The sequence below is a fragment of the Polypterus senegalus genome, chromosome 11, assembly GCF_016835505.1.
Source record: "Polypterus senegalus isolate Bchr_013 chromosome 11, ASM1683550v1, whole genome shotgun sequence".
NCBI lineage: Eukaryota > Metazoa > Chordata > Cladistia > Polypteriformes > Polypteridae > Polypterus > Polypterus senegalus.
In genome coordinates, this window is record NC_053164.1 from 146,348,187 (window position 1) to 146,370,547 (window position 22,361).

The following is a 22,361-nucleotide window of genomic DNA, read 5'->3' on the forward strand; positions in this document are numbered from 1 at the left end:
TCTAATTATTAGGGTCTTAGGATGGCCTTCCTACACTCTTAAAAAAATAAAGATGTCAGAGGGGTTCTTCGGAGTGATGACATAGGGGAACCATTTTTGGTTCCCAAAAGACACATGCATATGAAACTTCCAGAAAGAACCTTTATTTATTTAGATCTGTATCAAACTCTGTGTAACAGAGTAGTGAAATATAAATAAGTCAAAGAATTTAAAAGGACTCAACCTGCATACAATAACACAGGCTAATTCCAAGTTTTCTTAATCTGCTGGTGTCCCGCTAGGTCCCCTACCATACATTAAAGATTTCAGCGGTTTTTTTTTTCTGTATATTAGGAAGTTTTTCAATACACAACCTTTCTCAGAATAAAATGGTACTTGGTCAAGCAGCAGTTCTACAAGGAACCACATAGCCCAACAAAGAACCATAAAATGCCATTAAAGAACTATTATTATTTTTAAAAGTGTAGTACCATTCCTGAATACACTGCCAGTTCTCTTTCCCTAAAGCAGTACTACCAAAATTGTCATATTAGTATGCAATTAATATGACTATTATTTAAACATACCAATTTGGCCATTTCACCCATTTTTATTAGAAAGGATGCCCATGAAAATGTTAGGCTGCTTGTGTTTTTTATTAGCTTTGAACCCTAATTTTTCCCATCTGTTGGTTTTGTGGAAGAAAATCTAGTTTCCAGTTGTACCAATGGCCTTCTGTGTAAATTTGATGTCCCAAAGCAGACCTGTTTATGTCATATATTTTATGAGAGGTGCCATTTATCGTTATATATGAGATACAGAGAGAGAAAAAGGAAAACATGGAAACATCTACAGTGAGCCAAAAGAATAGTCTTTGATTAACTGCTAATTTACAATGAAACTGGTAAATATACTAGATGCTGTTGTTTAATTATAGATGTATTTTATTTTAATAATCTATTTGAAATGGACACACATAAGCTTAAATTCCTGGTTAATTCAAATCCAGAAAACAGCTGGAAGAGACAATCAAAGTATGCGAGTGTAAATATTTCTATTAATGCATCTATCTATTTTCTAATCTGCTTATCTGCAGGGTTCCACGGATCTGGTAACTAGTGTAAGTACAGTATATGTTAACAGAAATGTGTTTATGTAACAGCACACAATCATAGTTTTACAGTAATAAATCACAAAATGTAAATGGTAATATAGTATAAATTGAAATTTTATTTTCTATAAGGATTTTTAAAGGTTTTTAATTAATATTTATTGACATCACATATTGAGGAATTTAGTTGTTTCAAATTTATAGCAAAGTGTACATGGTACAACTTCATTTTTACTTGCATGTTTTTAACAGATTAGTAAAACTAGTAAAGTACAAACAACACATAATTATTACAAAAGAATACATTAAATACAACATCAGACATATATGTATTTATATGAGAAGTGATATCTCCTATGCTCATGCAATTGTCTGTTGAGTGGCCGTAGAAGTTTAACACTGACCCTAAATTTTGTGGTGTGAATGCTTATGGTTCTGTTCTTTTTGCCAGTCATGGCTGTCTCTTATGTTCACAGGATAGCTGCGATCTTACAATAATATTGTTTGTCTTTCTAAGACAGCATTAGGTAAAAAATGTCATGGAAATATATTTTGGGATATATGAATATTTTTAATTTCAGAATTTGTCTTACTTGAGAAGTGCACACAAATATATTTTGTATGTTTTGGTGAATTCATGTTTCCAACCAGTCAGAAAGTCCCTTCACTTAGAAATATGCCTTAACATGTTAACAAAACTGCAGATATTACACTTGAGCTAGCAGATTTTATTGAATTATTATATTATTATTAATATTATGTTGAGCAATACTCTTCAAGAAAAAATAAGAAATCAGTATTTTTTGCTTGTCATTTAGTTGTACAATGTTAAATGTTTCAAAATCCCTATATTTTTATATTGGCAACTGACTTATAGTATTTCCTTAAAGTGCAGAAATAATTCTGTGATTTGGTGCATTTAAGTAATTTAGGTTACTTTTTAACGCTGATGTGTGTACGGTGATTTGTTTCATTGGTATTAATTTTTATTCATTTTTATAGTTCGATTTAAAAAAGCCACTTCTTTTTTTGGTTTTTTGGGCTAATTAAAGTTAGATGATCTTTCATCACAAGTAAGACCATAATAAATCATGAGTATGTTAAATTGTTATTGTTTTGGTTAATTGTTTGCAAGGTTAGATATTGTAACTTTGTTCAATCTATTTTTTATTATTCTGCCGAAATACAATGAAAAACATTTATTGCTGGTTGAAATGTTGCAGAAACATACAAGGACATTGCTTGGCAGAGTGAAACAGCAGACGCAAATTACTACAGCAATCACAATTAAAATAATAAATAAATGCATAAACCTTAAACATCTGAAATTAAAAAGAAATGTGTAAATTCATGTGAGTGTAACATATAAATTACATGATATGCATCAGCCAGAACAAACAACATTAAGACAATAAAATTAAATAGCTAATGCTGGTAGGGTGGGTGCTTACCTAATGGTGTTTTAGTCATAGGTCAAGCAGATGACTGTCTAGGTGTTAATAGTTTAATAGCCTACCTTTAGAAACCATTTGTGTCCAGACACTGAATGCTATGATACTGGTTTTATGGATGACAAACGAGAGCAGTTTCTTGTTTGCGGTGTGCGGAGTGTGTCATGATAAAAATTATAAATAAATAAGTAGCTGTTATAAGTCATATTGCTGGTGCTAATACATGATGTTTTAGAGTGGCACACAAGTCCATTACAAAGGCAAAATTTTGCGGTCTCTAATAGGTGCCTTCTGAATGGTGTTTGCAAGTTCTCCCAGTGCACAACTGGATTAACTGCTGTAAATTGTCCCGATCTATATGAATAAATGCCCTCTGTAATGGCTTTTGATCTGCTGATGGATGTTTCCTGTTTTTTGACCACTGATGCTAGGAAAACCACTGATTTCACACAAAAGTGGACACTAAGAACACATCAATGAAGGAATGGGCTTGTTGGCAGTTTTTTTATGATGTTTTGGCGAGCATTACATTAATGATTGAACTCTGCATTTCCTTAAGTAGTCAAAATGGTGCTCATATTGACCATTATTTGCTAGATGCACAAAGTTCTATGACCCTGAACTGGATGAGTGCCTTTCAAATAATGGAAAGAGGAGATGGCTAGGATGGTGCAGAAATATTTTTTATAATTTCCTTCAAATATTGTTTTTTGATAAAATTAACATTCTCTTGACAATACTCTTGTCACATACAGCATGGTATTTGTTTTTTTTTCGCCCGCTGGAGTTCTCTATTTTTCTTCCAAGACCCCATGCATGTTATATTAAATGTTAACTGGTGCTGGGCAAATGAGTCTGGGTGTGTGTTAGTGTGTCCTTTGATGGAATGGCATCCTGTTCAAAGTTGGTTGCTTAATTGAACTATATACTGCTAGAATCCCTTGATTGAATATGCACAGAGGATGACAAATTGATTGATAAACTGGATGCAGTAGTGGTGACATGCTAGAAATCTACTTTGATTTTTTTGCACTTGCATTGACACTTAGAATGCATTTTCATAAAAGCGATGCTTTTACAATTCTTTCATGTCTAACAGTCAACACAGTAATAACTGGCTAGACAGACTTTTTATTTGTTAACAGCTAAAAGAAGTAAAAAAGAAGGAAAGATGCCATGCATTCCAAACTTACGTGAAAGTAATTTTCACTATATAAGTGCATTCCTAAAATGCTGTCATTCAATATTTATTTTCATGAATGAAAAGTAACAGCTTTTAAAAAAAAATGGCACTGCATTCAATTTATTTGTTTCACAAGTCTTAACTGGTACATCCTTCTATATAAAAGCGGTCGAGATTGTCCTTCCGTCCCGTGAGTGCTACGCAGGTGCGGAGTTTCACACACGCCTCGTCCATTTTGCAATGCACGATGGGATTTGTAGTTTCGTTTTTCCAGGTAAAAGATGATTTTCTACTCCAGACTGTGCGATATCTTCTTCTTCTTTCTTACTATATAAAAGCGGTCGGGATTCTCCTTCCGTCCCATGAGTGGAAAGCGTAGTGGTATTCTGCTTATCACAGACTTACTACTTGCAGCTTGCGGTATGAAGCGACATGATGTGAGCAGAGTTCTGGTGCTCCCATCGCTCCCTTGCTTTTGTGCACGATGCGCTGGAAAAATAGACAAAATTATGTCTCTGGAAATAATTAATGTTGATGGAGTACAAATGCCTCACCGCGTAGTAAATATAAGGGGGGTTCAAAAGAGCGACCTCAATATAGAAAAAAAGTTTAAATTTCATCACAAAAATAACAGAAACTACAAGTATTAAAGTAATAACGCTCAAATGCAATATAACCAAATTAATGAGTTTGTATAAAATATCAAATTGGTCTACATATTGAATTGCCTTAAGAAGTGGACAACTTAAAAGTCGGTCGCCTTAAAAGGCGGGTCAGCCTAGTTGCTCACTAATTTTTGATGGTACAGTAAAATGCATTATATATTTTGCTACCGAGTAACTTTTCCTCCATATAAAAAAGCAGGTAGGCCCAATTAACGAAGCATTGGGCATCATACAAAAGATTACATGCTTAATAAAAAATAAAAAAAATAAACTGCATACTCCCTTCATGATCACAGACTGATCAAATCCTATCCTCACAGGATCAGGCATAAAGGAATTTTAGGTGATAAATGAAACGCCCAGTGATTATAAAGTCCTTAATGAATCAATGCATTCATCTAGTTCATTCTTATGGCCTCTTTATAATCCTCTCTGAAAATCTTTGCCCCTTTAGATAATCTTGCTGACACTAATGTGCTACGAGTCATTCTAGCTAGAGCAATTCCAAATGGCAGTTTGCCTCAAAACATCAAAGTCGGTGGTCCGGGTGAACCATGCCATCTGACTGTGCCACCTGGTAAGCCGGTTCAGATTTTATGGAGCAGTTCTCAAGTTCAGTCCTGTGGCCCCCTGTTGTTTTGTTCCAACCAATTTCACAATCAGTAAGCCATTTTTCTCCTTAATTGATCTCATTGTTTTATTAGGTTATATTTTTTATTTCTTCTATTATTTTCTCTTAAGAAAAGTGTGTGTTAAATTTACATTTATAAGACATTAAGAAGTATTTATATTTTTTGCCATATCTTTAAATAATTAGCTGTCATTTTTATTTTTAACAAATTTTTCTCTCTTAGTTGTATCTAAAAGTTGACAATTGATGACAAGCATCGCAGGAGATGAGCCAGGGCAAGCTAAGCTGACTTTTAAAGGGCAGCGGTTTTATTGTTAGTCACTTGTGTGCTAATTAGTAAATAATGTTACAAAAAATGAGAACCTTTAAAAAAGAAAAATAATAATAAAAAAATAATATTCGTCTAAATTCTTGCTTCATTTGGTGAAAGTAGAGCATAACCAGTTTATAGTTGCTGGATTAACAGTTTACTTAAAATATCTACAATATATTATCCAATAGTATACATCCCATGATTGCGATGAAAACCTGCAGCCACTGGGGCCTCCAGGGCCAAACCTGGGGACCACTCAGAGCCGGTCAATCAAATAGGCATCTTTTATGTAAGTTAAGGGGCATGTGTGCCGGACACCGAGGGGGAAATGCTGTCCATTGTCATCAAACTATATGATACTGAGTGGGCACTGTTTCCCTCTGGGCACCGTTTATGAAAGTAAAAGTGTGTATGCTCTGTACACCAAGGGGTGCATGCTCCTTATAGTGTGCAGTATATATCCAAAGCGACCCCCAAACAACACACCTACACCGATCGTCAAAGTCTAATATTATTAATCTGCATGGCACTGGGACCACTGAGATGGAGCATTGCTTCAGCTTTACTTTAGAAATACCTGTTTTAGAAATGGATCTGATTGTTGAGCATTTACACTTGTTTTACCATCATGTAAAGGAAAGTTGATTGCCTTTGTAGTCATCAGAAAAGCAGAGCCTCAAATATATTTTAATGGTTTTTTTTTCCAGATACACCAGTCAAATAAATTAAATCATCTGAGTGGTGTGGCTGACTGCATGTAGGGTACCTAAGTTATCTTGTCACTGTCTTTTTGTTTGTTTGTTTATTCTAAGAAATTCTGCACTGTTGTAAAACAACGTTATTAAAATTCTAGTTTAGAGTTAAACTATAACTCCAACTACGTAATCCTCTCAATTCTCACCTTAAAATTCTGCATAACATGAAATCTGAGATGGTTTGATTTCTCGCTTAACAACTCTCTTACCAAAAATTTTTTTATCTCCAGTACCATTACATTAATAGGGCAATAGATGCTGATTTTATTCAGAAACGTTCACCTAAAAGGAATCTTAGATATATAACTCTTTTACAGACATATAGGGAAAATTTGAGCTGATTATGCTATACTTTAGTAGAAAACAATATCCTGATCAGGACAAGAGTCCTCTCTCTTTAGTTGCTCACTACTCCCAGTGGGTCTATAAATTTCTAAAACACAAAAGTTGTAGATCCAGAAAAGGTTAGCATTCTACTGCTGCTGTTGTGTGGTGCATATGTATGTGGGTGTATACAGTGTAGGAAAGCTGGCAAACTGTTTAGAACTAATTTATCATTCTAAAAAAAGCCCCTCAGTTTCCAACAAATGGTAAAGCAGCACCGGCTACCTGTGGAGGAATATTTTAACAAAATAAATAAGTAAATAAATATGCAAATAAATTAATGTATTGTGAAATGGGACAATAACAAAGAAAAACACAGTGCTTATGTTGTAATTTGGGTATTTTAGGAATTATTTTGTATTGTTTTCATTGCCATATTGTTTCTCCGGGGTGCTGCCATTTTGTGCCACTGTTATCAAAATGTGATGACAGTTGCTACAGAGTGGGGACCCTGAGGCTGCACAATTAACATCATAAGAATGCTGTTTTAAAGATTGCCACATTACATGCACCAACATCTGAGTTTTGTGGATAATTAAATAAAAATGTGTGTGTGTAGTAGTAGTAGTTCTATTTAGAGTTCCCAGTTCCTGATTTTTAACTTCTGTTTCTTACTTTGATTCTGGTGTAGGATTTTATGTCTGATGGAAGACAGGCCTAATTCTTGGTTTTGACTTCAGGTATCCTTAACGGTTCCTCCCATGGGCACTTCCATGTGTTCTGTTTGCCTTTTCTATTGTGAGGCATAACAGATAAATGAGTATGAACAGGCAAATGTGTTATGAAATACCAGCTGTGTATGCCCGCGCTGTAAAAAGCCTGGGGTCTTAGAAACTATTATAATCATCAGAAAAAAACTGAAATGTAGAGATGTCAGGTTATTGAAAGGAACTACTCTGGGTGTCTCTCTCCTAGGAGGTTTCGTTTTGCCGATGTGCTCGTTTCGCTTGTGCATTAGTGGCAAGAGTAACAGTGAAAGGGATACCAATAGGCTAAGCGAATTTGTCTTTCTTCTGAGGTTTTGTTTTGCTGTCATGCTGGCACTGCTTGTGTTATTAGTGGCTAAGTGAGTTTTTCTGTTTCCTTACCCCAACTGCACCTCTCACTTCCGGGCCGTACAGACACATGCACACACATGCACACACACACACACACACACGCACACACACAAGCGTAGATGTTTATATATGATAAATTTTTGTTGCTTATTTCTTTATTTATTTCATTGAATATGAAATCCACAATGAAATGAAAGCTGTCATTTTCCCCCATCAAAGTATAATGCGGGTGGACTCTAGCAGTTTCAGTTTTGTTTTTGATTGGTGAATTATAAGTGTGATAGATATGAGTGACAGCCTAAGTGGCCAGAATTAATTTGAGAAGTTCCGAATTCATCATGAGGAGTCTGTGTCTGAAGTGCCGGCTGTGAATGCAGCCCTTTATAGCCAGAGATTTCTGTCCACTGTACAAATAATTCACTAACAATGCTCACCAGAGCCCCCTACTTCTCAACTTTGACAGGTGAAAATGACAGTCATTTCATTGTGTCATTCATGTTGTGTGCGGTGTCCCTAAAATAAATAAATACAAATACAAAAGCATTCCATAAAATATTTAATTAGTTATGGTCATATATCATTGTGCTTTTATTGACACATTTCACAATATATTTATTTATTTGTGTATTTATTTATGTCCAAAAAATTCCTCCATAACTACCTATACAGTATAAAGGACCATAGGACTTTTATTCTTGTTCTAGATGTAGTAAAGTTCATGATTCCTTACTTTTAAGTTTCACAATATAATTTTATTTCTTGTGAAAAAAATAGTTTTAATTAAAGTATGCCTCACACCTCTTCTTCACACTGCAAGTTGTTAACATAAAACATAACACAAACAATCTCCTGTGTTAAGACACATTTGGATAAAAAATGAAACTTGACAAATGGCTTTGATGCTCTATTTTTTGCATTGCACCTTCTAATTCCTAGACCTTTTGATGTACAGAGTGAGCTTTTACTTGTGTTATAATACTTCTGTGCATTCTTTTTTGGCTTCATCCTTTCGGTGTAGCCTATTAGTGAAAATAATTTCATTATGAGGTTATCAGTGTAGTCTGTCAGATCAAATCTATGCTCTGCAGTATTGAATATATTCTGTCACAGGGCACACTGGGAAGGGTAACAGAGAATAATGAGTCTAACATGTCTGTGGACAATAAAAGAACCCATTTGAATGTGGGAAGTGTCTCTAATTTCAGTTCAGGAACTAAGAACCTTAGAGTCACTGTGCTAACCCCAAACTAAAACTACTGAATTCAAGTAGTGTGAAAATCTATCATCCTTTAGGGTTAATTTGAACCTTTTTGGTCCTCTAAAACAAAATTAGCGGGATGTAACTGTGGGATTTTTTGAAAGAGTATTCAAAAATGTAAATTTAGAAATTCTTGGAAGGCATAACATTGAACATTTTTACAAAGTGGATGTGGAAACCAGTTCTTTAGTGAAACACATTCAGAGGGGCTTACTGATTTGTGTTTAAGTGTGTCAGTGATGTGCCAATTAGATATGCTTCTCACCCCTGCCTGCATTCCCTACTGCATGTATTATGCATTTTCTCCTGTTATTTTTATTAGTTTTTCCCTTGCTGTGATCCAAAGTATTTGGAGTAATTTATGAAACCAAATCATTCTTTGTGTCAGCATATATGTTTCAGAAAGCATTTTTAAGGATTTATTCCTGTTCAGGGAGTCATCTTGCCTTACATCAGTGTTATTGACGATTTCTATCCTGTGATAACGAAGGGGGATAAGCAACACTGACAATGAATGGATGGATTCTAATTGTTTCCCTAAAGCACAAATTGTAATGTTGAAACTGTATTTATGTATGCCTAAAATTGCACTATTTTGAATTAATATTTTAATAACAATCCACACATTATTTTTGCACTGTAGGTTTTAACAAAGCTCACATCTTTATTGTGAAGTAATGCCCATTTATTTCTGAAATCCATTAGTATGCTGTAATTCAAACTTCACAATCCACATCTTAAAAAAAAAAAAAAATCAAGAAAAATCATTAAATAGAAGTTTATTTTTTCTTTCTGATCTATTTGAATCATTTTTGAGGCAAGCTATGTGCTGTAGTTGTTAAGAAAGTGAACTTTAAACCATAAGGGTGTTTGCGGAGTTCCAGCATCTGCCTCACTGTGTGATCCTGAGCAAGTCACTTAGTCTGCCTGTGGTCTGTAACAAAATAAATAAACAGAACTAAACGGACATAAAGTGTCCTGATCTTGAAAATCACTTTAGATGAAGGCATCTACCAAATGTAAAATAATAATTTATTAAGTAACTGAATCCAAAATAACACTGCATAAGAACATATTTTATTTGTATTCCTGTAGAATCAGTTAGGTGGCATGTCTCTTTAATAATTAACTGCAAATTTAACCAAATAATTGTCACACATCTGAGGATGGTTGGGGGCAAAATACACAAAATCTTGTATTTTTGTAGGAATCACAAATTACAGTATTTGACCATTTTCATCACTCACCTCATGAACTTAACACATAAAGCAATACTGAATGAAAAATAAAATTGAAATGAAAAATCCAACACAAGCATTTAAGTGAGAAATTGTTTTATTTATGCCAGGATTTTTGTACAAAAATATATTCTGTAAGGTAAATAAAGATAGAAAAAAAACATTATTTATTTTTACTCTGTTTTATTGTGTTAGACACTATACTGTAGCTTCTTTCTTGCCAGAATTACTGGAAGTGCCTATTGGTAAAAATGTATTATACAGTAAATATGTATGAAAATTATTAGATTTATTTGTCACAAACTAATATGGTTGTTGTAATGTGAATACAGTTGAACAACATAAAATTAATTCTGTGGTATATAGAGTCTGTGTTTATTTTTACATATTCTTCACATGATATTCAAATAATGTTATTGTGCAAGAAAACTAGGGGATGGAATAAAGCAGCATTCACTCTCAAAATGACTCTTATGAAACGGAATTTATTTATTGTCGATCTCAATTGTGGCCCTTGAGAGTTCTTCTGAAGTTACCTTCTCCTCATGTCGGTAACCTACGGCTGGAGAATCCTCTTCATAGAGATGAGCTGAACACCACCTTCACACATGCAATTTGTTCAGTTTGGATATTGTCCTTTGAAAAACAGATATGATCACTTGAGTCCTGAAGATAAATGTAGATAGATAGATAGATACTTTATTAATCCCAAGGGGAAAGTCAAATAATCCAGCAGCTGTATACTGATACAAAAAAAATTATATATATACTCAGCAAAAAAAGAAACATCCTCTGACTTTCAACTGTTTTTACTTTCAGTAAACTTACTGTGTAAATATTTGTATGAACACTAAAAGAGTCAACACCATAAGACATAAACTAAAAATGTTTCACAATGTGTCCCTGAATAAAGGGAGGTTCAAAATCAAAAGTACCAGTCAGTATCTGATGTGGCCACCAGCTGCTTGAAGTACTGCAGTGCATCTCCTCCTCATGGACTGGACCAGATTTGTCAGTTCTTGCTATGAGATGTTACCCCACTCTTCCACCAAGGCACCTGCAAGTTCCTGGACATTTCTGGGGGGAATGGCCCTAGCCATCACCCTGCGATCCAACAGGTCCCAGACATGCTCAATGGGATTGAGATCCGGGCTCTTCCACTGCGAGGATGATCAGCTGTCCTTCCTGTCTCCCTGTCTTAGGCGTCTCACAGTGCGGACATGGCAATTTATTGTCCTAGCCACATCAGCAGTCCTCATGCCTCCCTGCAGCATGCCTAATGCACGTTCACGCAGATGAGCAGGGACCCTGGGCATCTTTCTTTGGGTGTTTTTCACAGTCGGTAGACAAGTCTCTTTAGTGTCCTGCGTTTTTAGAACTGTGACCTTAAATGCCTACTTTCTGTAAGCTGTTAAGGTCTTAACGACCATTCCACAGGTGCATGTTAATTAATTGATTATGGTTAATTGAACATGCATGGAAAACATTGTTTAAACCCTTTACAATGAAGATCTGTAAAGTTATTTGGATTTTTAAAACATTATTGTTGAAATACACAGTCCTGAAAAAGGGACGTTTCTTTTTTTGCTGAGTATATATTAAATTAAAGAGTAATAAAAATGCATGTAAAAACAGACAATAACTTTGAATAATGTTAGCATTTACTCCCCCGGGTGTAATTGAAGAGTCGCATAGTGTGGGGGAGGAACAATCTCCTGAGTCTGTCACTGAAGCTACTCCTCTGCCTGGAGATGACACTGTTCAGTGGATGCAGTGAATTCTTCATGATTGACAGGAGTTTGCTTAGCGCCCGTCGCTCTGCTACAGATGTTAAACTGTCCAGCTTCATTCCTACAATAGAGCCTGCCTTCTTAACAAGTTTGTCCAGGCGTGAAACTTCCTTCATCTTTATGCTGCCTCCCCAGCACACCACCGCGTAGAAGAGGGCACTCGCCACAACAGTCTGGTAGAACATCTGCAGCATCTTATTGCAGATGTTGAAGGACGCCAACCTTCTAAGAAAGTATAGTCGGCTCTTTCTTGCACAGAGCATCAGTATTGGCAGTCCAGTTCAATTTGTCATCCAGCTGCACTCCCAGGTATTTATAGGTCTGTACCCTCTGCACACAGTCTCCTCTGATGATCACAGGGTCCATGAGGGGCCTGGGCCTCCTAAAATCCACCACCATTTCCTTGGTCTTGCTGGTGTTCAGGTGTAAGTGGTTTGAGTCGCACCATTTAAAGTCTTTGATTAGCTTCCTGTACTCTTCCTCCTGCCCACTCCTGATGCAGCCCACAATGGCAGTGTCGTCAGCAAACTTTTGCACATGGCAGGACTCCGAATCGTATTGGATGTCTGATATATATAGGCTGAATAGGACCGGAGAAAGTACAGTCCCCTGCAGCGCTCCTGTGTTGCTGACCACAATGTCAGACCTGTAGTTCCCAAGATGCACATACTGAGGTCTGTCTGTAAGATAGTCCACGATCCATACCACCAGGTGTGAGTCTACTCCCATCTCAGTCAGCTTGTACCTAAGGAGCAGAGGATTGATGGTGTTGAAGGCACTAGAGAAGTCCAAAAACATAATTCTTACAACACCACTGCCTCTGTCCAGGTATGAGAGGGATCGGTGTAGCATATAGATGATACCACTCCACTCCCACCTTCTCCTGGTATGCAAACTGCAGAGGGTCGAGGGCGTGGCGGACCTGTGATTTCAGGTGGTGAAGCAGCAGATATGTAAACCTCAAGTGTAGCAATAAGCAGTGAAACCTGTGATAATGAAACTCTGATCATTACTATAGCAAGGGCTAAGAAGCCAAGGTGGTTGAAAGAGTTCATCTGTTGTGTTTAATTCTTCAGTTTACTTTAAAGTAGACAGTTCATAGTGCATAAATAATGAAGAAATGGTGTCAAAGCAGGAGTTGGTTTGTATTGACTACCATTTCCAACCCCTCTCTTTTTTTTTAATCCTAAATAGTCCACCAAAGAGTAAACATAAATTTTAAATGGTCTCAATGCTATCTCTCTATTATAAAAAAAAAAAATCTTACAACGAGATGTGATCTTTTGAAGAGAGATCTTTCGAAGGGAGACTGAAAGACACTTTCACGTCTCGCGATACGGACAAGTCACGTCATACTTACAACCTTTGGAAGCAATTCCCATGATGCACATGCAGAGCAGGTTAGAGATAATGGAAGTAGGAAAATTTGAAAATCTCAAAAAAATGAGAGTAAACATTGCATTAGCGCAAACAAACAGAAAATATTTCTTGGTGAAATAATGGAACAGCAAAAAGAGATCGCAGTGAGGCAAAAGGACAGGTGCTGCATAGGCTTTTAAATGTTCAAAGCGCCACACAAAATGCAGATCACATGGCACGGCAGCACCAGCAGCTGATCAAGCAAAGAGGAGGTAAAAAAAAAAAAACCCAAAAAACTGCATTTGTTTCCCATTGTATCACCGTTTAAGAGGGGTTTTGGAGAAGCGACTGCATCTCCTTGGGATGCGTTCAGCCCTCCTCTTCACAACAGCGCGTAGTGCTGGCTGGGGGAAAGGGATTTGCGAGCGAAACCCAATAGTATACACAAAACATTATCCGTAACACATCCAACCAAAAATCAAGAAATTGAAAGATACATTTTCTTAAAAAAATACTTATTTTTGATTCACCCTCCTTATTCACTTTATTGACCCCTCATTTTTTTGACCTAACAGTGTTAACTGAGTTTTTTCCTTCAGGAATTTCACACAACCTGCCATTGTGAAAGGATCCTTTGTGAAATGTGTTACTTGAAGATGTCATTACGTGAGTGTGATGCTGTTCTCCTTCCTATTTTCAAGGAGACGGATGCATTCAATTGAAATTTGCGCACAATCTATATCTTACCCCATATAAACATTCTGCCATGGATCCAGTCTTTTGTGTTACCTATGCTCTCTTATTGGTCCAGACATGTTTTGGGACTGTCCTCCTGTTACTTCTTTCTTGTCTTTTTGTCTGTTCATCTATGATTCTCTGCTTGAGCATTTCTCTTGGACTTTATTTGTTTCTGCTCCTGGATCTATGCATATCTCTTTCATTTATGCATCTGTAACCAGGAATGAAAAATAACCATTTGATAACTGTGAAATTATTAGTCTAATTATGTTAACATACATGAAGGAAGCAAAAAACTCTTGTCAAGCAGCTGTAACAATATAGCAAGGGCTGTACATGGAGGTTAGTGATTTGGGAGTATACTGTGCCAGAAAAGGAAAGAGGTACTCTATTGGGGCCTTGGATATCCTAATCACATATGGTATTGACCATAAATAGCTCATTGAATAAGTTAAATGTGTGGATATTTAAAGCAATACTTGTTATAATAGCTCACTGAAAATGCTAAACATGTCGATATTTGAAGTGTGTAGGAAAGCTTTGCAGTTAGAAGCTCCCAACCTTGACGTGATATCGACTCTGTGCCAAGAAGAATGGCTTGTGCACTCCATTGAAATGGAACTTCAGTCATCAATGACACTCATTAAAGAACTAAACAATGATTGCACTATTCCAATGTCATCTCTTCAACCTGGATTCATATGTATATATGATTATACTACAACATGTGTTGGGAGAAAATGCTGCATTTTAAAACAAGTTAAAAATATATCCTTTTGTACCATATCTCTGCCATAGTTACAGAAGGGATATACATACAGGTTCAAGTACGTGCTGAACACAACAACATAGACTAACTACTCTTATTAAGCACCATAACTACAAAGCTTGCTAAAATATCTTGATAGAAATTACACAGTTCTCTTCTTCCTAATCTCTGCAATTTTTTTTACAATCGAGCCCCCTCATTCTTCGAGTTTATTGTCACTATCAACAAGTCTCCAACTACTGTTCTGTTGGTAGGAGGCTGTCTGACTATGCTCTGGTACTGATTCTTTATTTTTTTGATGTATTTGTTGCTAAGATCTTTTTGTGGCTGTGCCCTCAACTGATTTTGTCTAGGCGCCTTTCATTTTGCCACTGCTTCATAGTAGCCTACCCCCCATTTTATAAATGATAACTATCGCTTCCATAGCCTTACAACGTTGTTTTGTTATGCATTGATCATAAAGAGAAGCCAATGTTATTTGGGTATCTTTGACTCTCACTACTGGAACATAAGAGACACCCCCTGGATGAAAGATTAAGTTTGTAATTTGGCATTAGAGAATGTTGGTATTCATTTACGGTCACAGATGAAAAAGTTTCCTTCTAATACTTCTGAAGAAAAAAAAAATCATATTAGCGTTATGCATTGCAGTACATTTCTTTGGAACCTGTTTGTGACCATGGAGATGACTTGTGGCATTGCCATGACATTAGTCTTGGAAGTCAAGTCATGGTTCCTTGTGCTTCGTTTTTAGTTAAATTCATCAACTGATGATGCTCCTATTTAAACAGGAGGTGACAGATCTTTCTCTTGAGCTCAATTCCTGCACTTATTTTGCATCATTATTTTATTGTCTTTGTTTTCTGCTTTTACTTGTATTTCACAGCTTTAGCCACCAAGCATTTTTTCATAGGGTAGCAGATATAAAAAAATAATTCTATTTGCATTTTTTTTCTAGCAATAGGCTAGAGGAAAGATCAAAGAAAGATGAAAGCCAGGAAATCCTTAAAAAAAAAAAAAAAAGGATTTAACAGAAATAAAAGTTGACAACAACTAGCAGAACATGAAAACAAACAAACAAATAACAAAACAGCACTGAACAGACAACACAAAGGGGGCCTTGTACTTTCTATTCATGGACCTTCTAATCAAACCAGAGCACCAGAATGACAATAGAAAACAAAAACTTTACCTTTACTTGTTTAGAGCTTGTTTTTACTTTTCAGAATCAAGTAAGAGTGACATTGTTTCCTCTTACTGTAGTCAAATGATGTGTAAATGACTATTACACAATAAAACGGTTTTATTGAGGTTAAAATAAAAATTACATTACTGATCTGCCACAATATAAGCATCAAGCTCTCATTTTTTTATGCCTTCTTTGGCCTATTTTTGTCTCCAGGATCCCAAGATGACTAACACATCATAACATCACTGGAGCTGGTATGATGGATCTGGCCCACAGCAAAAACTCCAGTGTTGAATTACCTCCCACAGAGTTGATTTCAACACTTTTTTCTGGGTTCATATAGCTCCACACTCTCCAGAGTTAAATTAACACATTCAAAAGTGTTAAATATTTAACACTATGTCAGAGTTTCTTCTTTAACTCACAAAACTGAGTTGAAGTAACATTAAGGGAGTAGACAAACAACACTGCTCAGAGTTATTTTTATTTTACTAATTTAATTGTGTTAGTTTTACTCCCTAAAGTGTTAAGCTATCTAGACTGAAAAAAATGTTATAATAAGAATTAATTTCAACAAAACAAAAAAAAATTCAAAAATAACACTTATTTTTGCCTTTTTATAGGTAGGTAGGTGCCTAGGTATAATGTACAGTCTGAAACACTGCATGAACTTTGAATATCAAATGGTTTATGAATTTTAAGCTCAGACATTTTTATTAGACAAAATTCCTCACTTCATAATACTATGAATGCATGATGATGATCATCAAACTTCTCTGTGAATAGCTTGTTTGTCAAGAAAAAAAATCTGATCAACCAGAAATATTTCACTTATTTGAGAAAACACTGGCATGCCTTCATCAATTGCACTGCAAACAACAAGTCCAGGTTTATATTCTACACCATCAATTTTAACCCAACTTGTTGAGAAAACATCTTTTGACAAGACATGGCCTCTTTGTCAGCATCCCCATCAAGCTGCCTTTTAGCAGTAACCATCCTTTGGAAATTTGGGCCTCCTGGAGAAAAGTCTGTAGAGCTTTTTGTTGGGAGTGCAGATTCTCTACAAATCTTCCTTCGGCCTGTCTTCAGACGCCAAGATTTGTAACTTGTTATACTTGCAGTATCATAGAAGTGTTCCTGAAAGAAAAAGAACAAAATGAAATACATTGTCATACTTGGCTCATAAATAATCTTAGAAAATTTAAATGTGAATGTCATGCACACAGTTTTGCAAGTATGACATGAAAATATGCAATTATTACTGTTATGTAATAATTTTGTAATTATTATTTAATAATGATTATTACATAGCCTCTCTTGGTATATGGATCCTTGAGGGAAGGGAACAGTGTCACTATCCGAAGAGCATTCTCTTCTCAGTTTGCTTTAGTGGGATGGAGCCTGAGAGAAGATTATTAAATTAGTAATCTAAATTTGTGCAGTGGACAAATAAAAAGAATATAAAAACATACCCATGATTATCAATCATGTGTGTCACCAGTATGTTAACCATTTGTCTTCTTGTGCTATCTGTTAGGGTTTCTGTTGTTTGGTACTCCTATAGTACTTCTTCACCACCAGACTTGGCTCTTAGCACATCTTCTATCAACTAAAAAAAGAAAAGCATGAGAATGCAAAACATGGTGATACACAGCTTTTTTTTTAGAGACAGAGTGAAAAATTTGTTAAGAAACTCCAGAGAAATCAAGCTTTGTTAAAACCTGTTTAGAAGACAATGCACCATCCTCAATTCTCCGTCTTGCTAGGGACCTCATCTACTATTACAGTTGATGCATTTGAGTTTAAGCCTGATTCAGACATCTCAGAAGCAGAAGACAAGGAACATGTAGAGAACTCTAAAGGAATAGAATAGGAATGTAAAGGAATATTTTATAGGGTGTAAAGTGCTTCAGTATACCCGACTTTACTTCTTACCATCATCACAGAAAACTGTCACCACCACATCGCCTTGTCCAACAAGTTCACTGAATATTTCTGCATCAATTTCTTTCCTTGTGGCATCCCTATATATAACTTTTGCATCAGGTGGCAGGCAAAATTTCTCAATGACTGAAAAAGACAGTGAGATAAAAATGAATGTGCTTTTGAGGTCAGCACTGTTTGCCTCACGACCAATGACTGTTCACGTTAAATATACTCATCGGGCACTTTCTAATCATTACAGGACTTTTCTCTCACAAAACCCATTCCTAGGCTGGGGATTGATGCCTTTTACATTCATTGATATTCAGAAAATTTTCCTAATGGCTATCTATGTATCAACATTTTTCAGATAGAAATAAATAGGCTAAAATAAATACTCAAACTCTTAATTATCCAGGTTTATCTGTATTAAATGTAATTTCAGGAAGTACCACTAGATGAAGCCTGACTGTGAATGTGCAGTTTTCAGGTCAGATTGTGTCTTCACAAGGCCTATAGATTTTATATCGCCCCTTGTCTCCAAAAGCTGTTATTACAGACTACATTAAACAGAAGACTAACTGAAAGTGTATATATTAATCAACTCATTTAAAATTGTATATATTGACGCCTCAAATATATTAACTTGTTGATTAATCAATATATCAATATTTTATGACAACACTACCCATTCCCTCCCAAGTTCCAATTTGAAAGCTGATAAATGGCCTTTTAGTTGACTTTTGATGTATATTATATTTTACTCTGAGGCACATGTTGCAGAACTTAAAATGTTTAGCAATTTACACCCATGTATGAAATAGTTTGCTAAAGGAATGTAAAGAAATCAGAGTCTACAAGGAGCATTCAGAATAAATTAAAAAAAAAAAATATGGATGTATTTATGAAGCATTTTTCTAAGCAACGTATAATTTTACCTTTTTCATGGAACTGCTGAAAGTCAAACTGCCCTTCATCCTCATCCAACTTCACATACTTCTGTTGTTGGTTGTGCTTCACCTGAAACAGCATGTTTTTACTGAAATGTAATAAAGATTGACAAAGTAAATTATCATTTAAAGTAAGGTTACCAGAATTTTTTGGGCCAATCCGGGGACATATTTGGGGGGTTAGAGGAGCGTAAATTACATATGTCTCAAGAAGAACTCATGCCTGGTTGTGAAAATGCAGTTTCATTACGACGTGCTAGCGTACACGAACAAGCAAAACTTAACGCAATATCGTGCAAGGACTGGATATTTGGACAATTTTGTAAATCATAAATACATTCTGTATAGTCTGCATCAGTTCAAGAAACAAAATTTTTGTATGGACATTAAACTTACAATTCCGTTTACTGATAATTTACATGTTTTTTTCTTGGTATCTTCAAAAATGTCGAAATTGACACGATCTAGAGATCACGAGTAGGGACTCTAAACACTAGAGTACAAAGTGAAAGCTTATCACGTGATTTCTCGCCAAAGTTGCAGGATGTGGTAAAGCATAACCTCAGTCAAAACACCATCAAGTTCAAATTATCGTGGTGATGAGATACATTCAAAAAAGTGAACCAGCTGAAACCAGGGACATGTTTCTGAGTGGGAACAGTTGTCTGAAAAAGGGGATTTTCTAAGGGGACGGATGGTCACCTTATTTAAAGGTAAAACTGTGAATAACAGTAATAATAATATGGCGAAGTCATAGTCACGGACAACTAAAGTTCAGTCCATGTGGAAAAAGAGGCTCTTAAATACGACGTTTTTCTTCTTGCCTTTTCAAAAATGTTCATGTCCTCACAACGTTTTAAGAAACACCGGCCACAAGGAAACATAAAACACTGTGGGATTTGTTCAGACTAAATAGAAATAAAACCTAAACACCAATCATTATAAAACCGAAGGAAAAATCACTGAAACAGACAAAGGCAGAATGTGAAACAAACTGGAATGACAGGGAAGTGCCCGAGCAGGAGGAAGAGACAGGCAAAAATAATCTGATTACTGCTTCACCGAGATGTTTATGCCAATTTTACTATCTTTTTCTTCAGCAACGAAATGTCCTTTTCACCCCAAAGCCGTATGGATTTTAAATCAAGACAGTGTGCCGAAAGAACGCAGCCAAGAAGTAATTATTTTAAATCATTTATATTGAACCATTTTTATTTTGATCAGTCTATGGATAAATTTAACCAATGTTTTCACCTGTAAACACAGCGACGATAGAGTTGTGTTTTCAAAAGTCTCCACTCAGGAACCCACTCACAAAACGTTTTCAGGCCTCAAAAACACCATTGTCATGTGGACTCGAGGCCAAATCGCCACAAAACTTTGGATGGGAGGAGGTGTATTCTCCGCAAATGTGTCATTGTGCATATTACAGTTTACTGCTTGAATTTAGGTGACTTTGACTTGAATTGCACTTACCATGTAGAACTGCTCAAGAGGAGGAAAATGCCGCCAACTTCTGTCCTTCGTATTCAACCGAAGTGAAATGCATGGGTGGAGCTTACTTACATTTCTGTAGACTTGGACAAACACTGATGTGATCAACTCTGTTTAATAACTCTAACTCTGAACACCATTTATATCGGAATGTGTCAAAATTACACTTTGAGAGCGAAAATCAACTCTTATAAATATTTTACCCTGAAATTTCAACTCTCCAGTTTTTGCTGTGTGACCCCATGGTGGGTGTTTGGCATCGCTGGAATGTGATCCCATGGTATTGTTGGCTGTTTAGGGTAGATCATAGGAAATTATCTAGAGCACTGGTGTCAAACTCCAGGCCTGGAGGGCCGCAGTGGGTGCAGGTTTTCTTTCTAACCCTTTTCCTAATCAGTGTCCAGTTTTCACTGCTAATTAACTTCTTTACCCTCTATTTTAATAGCCCTGTTTTTAAGGATTAAGTCTTCTGAATCGATTCTTTTCTTCATTAAATGACAGCCATACAGAAATAAGACATGAAACGAGCCAACAGATGACCAGCTAAATTGGGGCTTCAAACTCCAACCAGTTCCTTAATGAGAAGGTGATTCTTACTATTAATTAAACCCGTTATTCAATTCCGTGGCTTGTTGCTGCTCTGTTTTTGCCACAGCAGACATTTCCAAAGTTGTTGATATTCTGTTTTTTCTAAGAACTTCTAAAATGTTTTGGTAACCTAAGGGATCAACCTTAATGAGACCTTCATCTTTATTTTCAGATTTTGTTTGACGGGTACAGGTGAGCTGGTCTGGTCATGACCTGCTTGTTTTATCTCTCATTACTGTCTGGCTGCTAATTAAGGAAAAAACAACTAAGGGGCTTGAGTCAAGCTAATTAAAACTAATGCTAATGAAGTTAATTAGCATCAAAAACTGGTCACTAATTAAGAAGATTGTAAGAATGAAAGTCTGCAGCCACTGCGGCCCTCCAGGACTGGAGTTCGACACCCCTGATCTAGAGGCATGGGCAGGTCATCAGTTCCTCTGGTCTATTTTGGAGAACCTAGAATTTTTTATTTATTCATTCAACTTTTTGCCTGTTTGCAAGCTCTCTTTTTCCTATGCGTTTAACACATTTTTATTATTTAGCTTATGGGCACAAATTTATGTTTCATTTTGCTTCTTATCTTTATTGCATAAGTCAGTTGAAGTTGTAGTAGCTGGTTATGTAGAGAGGTGCCCATTCTGACTGCCTTGTACTCATGGTGTGAAGCAAGCTCAGCGTATGTCTGCCACTAGCTTCCTAATTTCTGAAGTAACTATTAGAGGTCTAGGGGGTTGGCACTTGTGCTCTTCCATATAAGTGTATCCTCACAGTTACCTAATACCAAGTGACTCAGCTGAGTATTTAGAATTATTGCTTTTGTTTTACATGCCAGCTGGTTGGGACAAAAATCACTGACCTATATGAGTGGCCCAGAGATTTACTGCATTCCTAAGCATTTGGAAGGAAAGTTGACATGTAGAACAATCACCTAATTGCTACGCATAGTGTTGCTAAGGCTTGTGATCTGACTGAATCATGACAGCAGTCTTCAGTTGTTTTTGTTTCAATAGAACCAACAGTTGCTTAGCCCTCATGCTATCATGGCACCTAAGCTGGATTTGGGCTTTTTTGAAGCCATGTCAGCTGTTCTTTGATTTGTGGTTTGGATTTTTACCAACCAACAAAACCTGTATTGTCTTTGTTGTATCTTTGTTAATATGTAAACCTTTACACTGGGCTCTGGCTGTATTGCTTGGTACTTTTTTGTTGGGAGTTAATAATGGCTTTCTTCTGCCATGTACTGACGTTAAGTAACTTAATAAAATTATTTCTACCCACTTCATTTTACTAATTTATTGAATCAAATAAAGGTATCCATTAAGTATCTTTACAAAAACAGACTTGATTCTAATCAGAGAGAGGGTTATAAAAGGAAAGCGGTTTTTAGAACATTTTGAATATGTTCATACACAGTTAGGGCAGCTGTCTTTCCAACTTTTGTTTAAAAATATTTTAGAGATGTGCTTTGTAACTTTGTTTCAGTATATACAGAGGACATTACAATCTTCACTGCAGACTGTAAAATTGAAATG

At 36.0% G+C, this 22,361-nt stretch overlaps 1 long non-coding RNA gene across 1 annotated transcript; it reads right to left on the reverse strand.

Annotated features, from left to right (window-relative positions):
• Positions 1-16,331: 16,331 nt before the first annotated feature.
• LOC120539569 lies at positions 16,332-20,544 on the reverse strand. Its single transcript, XR_005635626.1, has 6 exons — positions 18,736-20,544; positions 17,810-17,944; positions 17,596-17,730; positions 17,347-17,483; positions 17,182-17,275; positions 16,332-17,011 (listed from the first exon to the last, which is right to left on the reverse strand). It is a non-coding gene; the product is annotated as an uncharacterized LOC120539569 (long non-coding RNA).
• Positions 20,545-22,361: the final 1,817 nt, after the last annotated feature.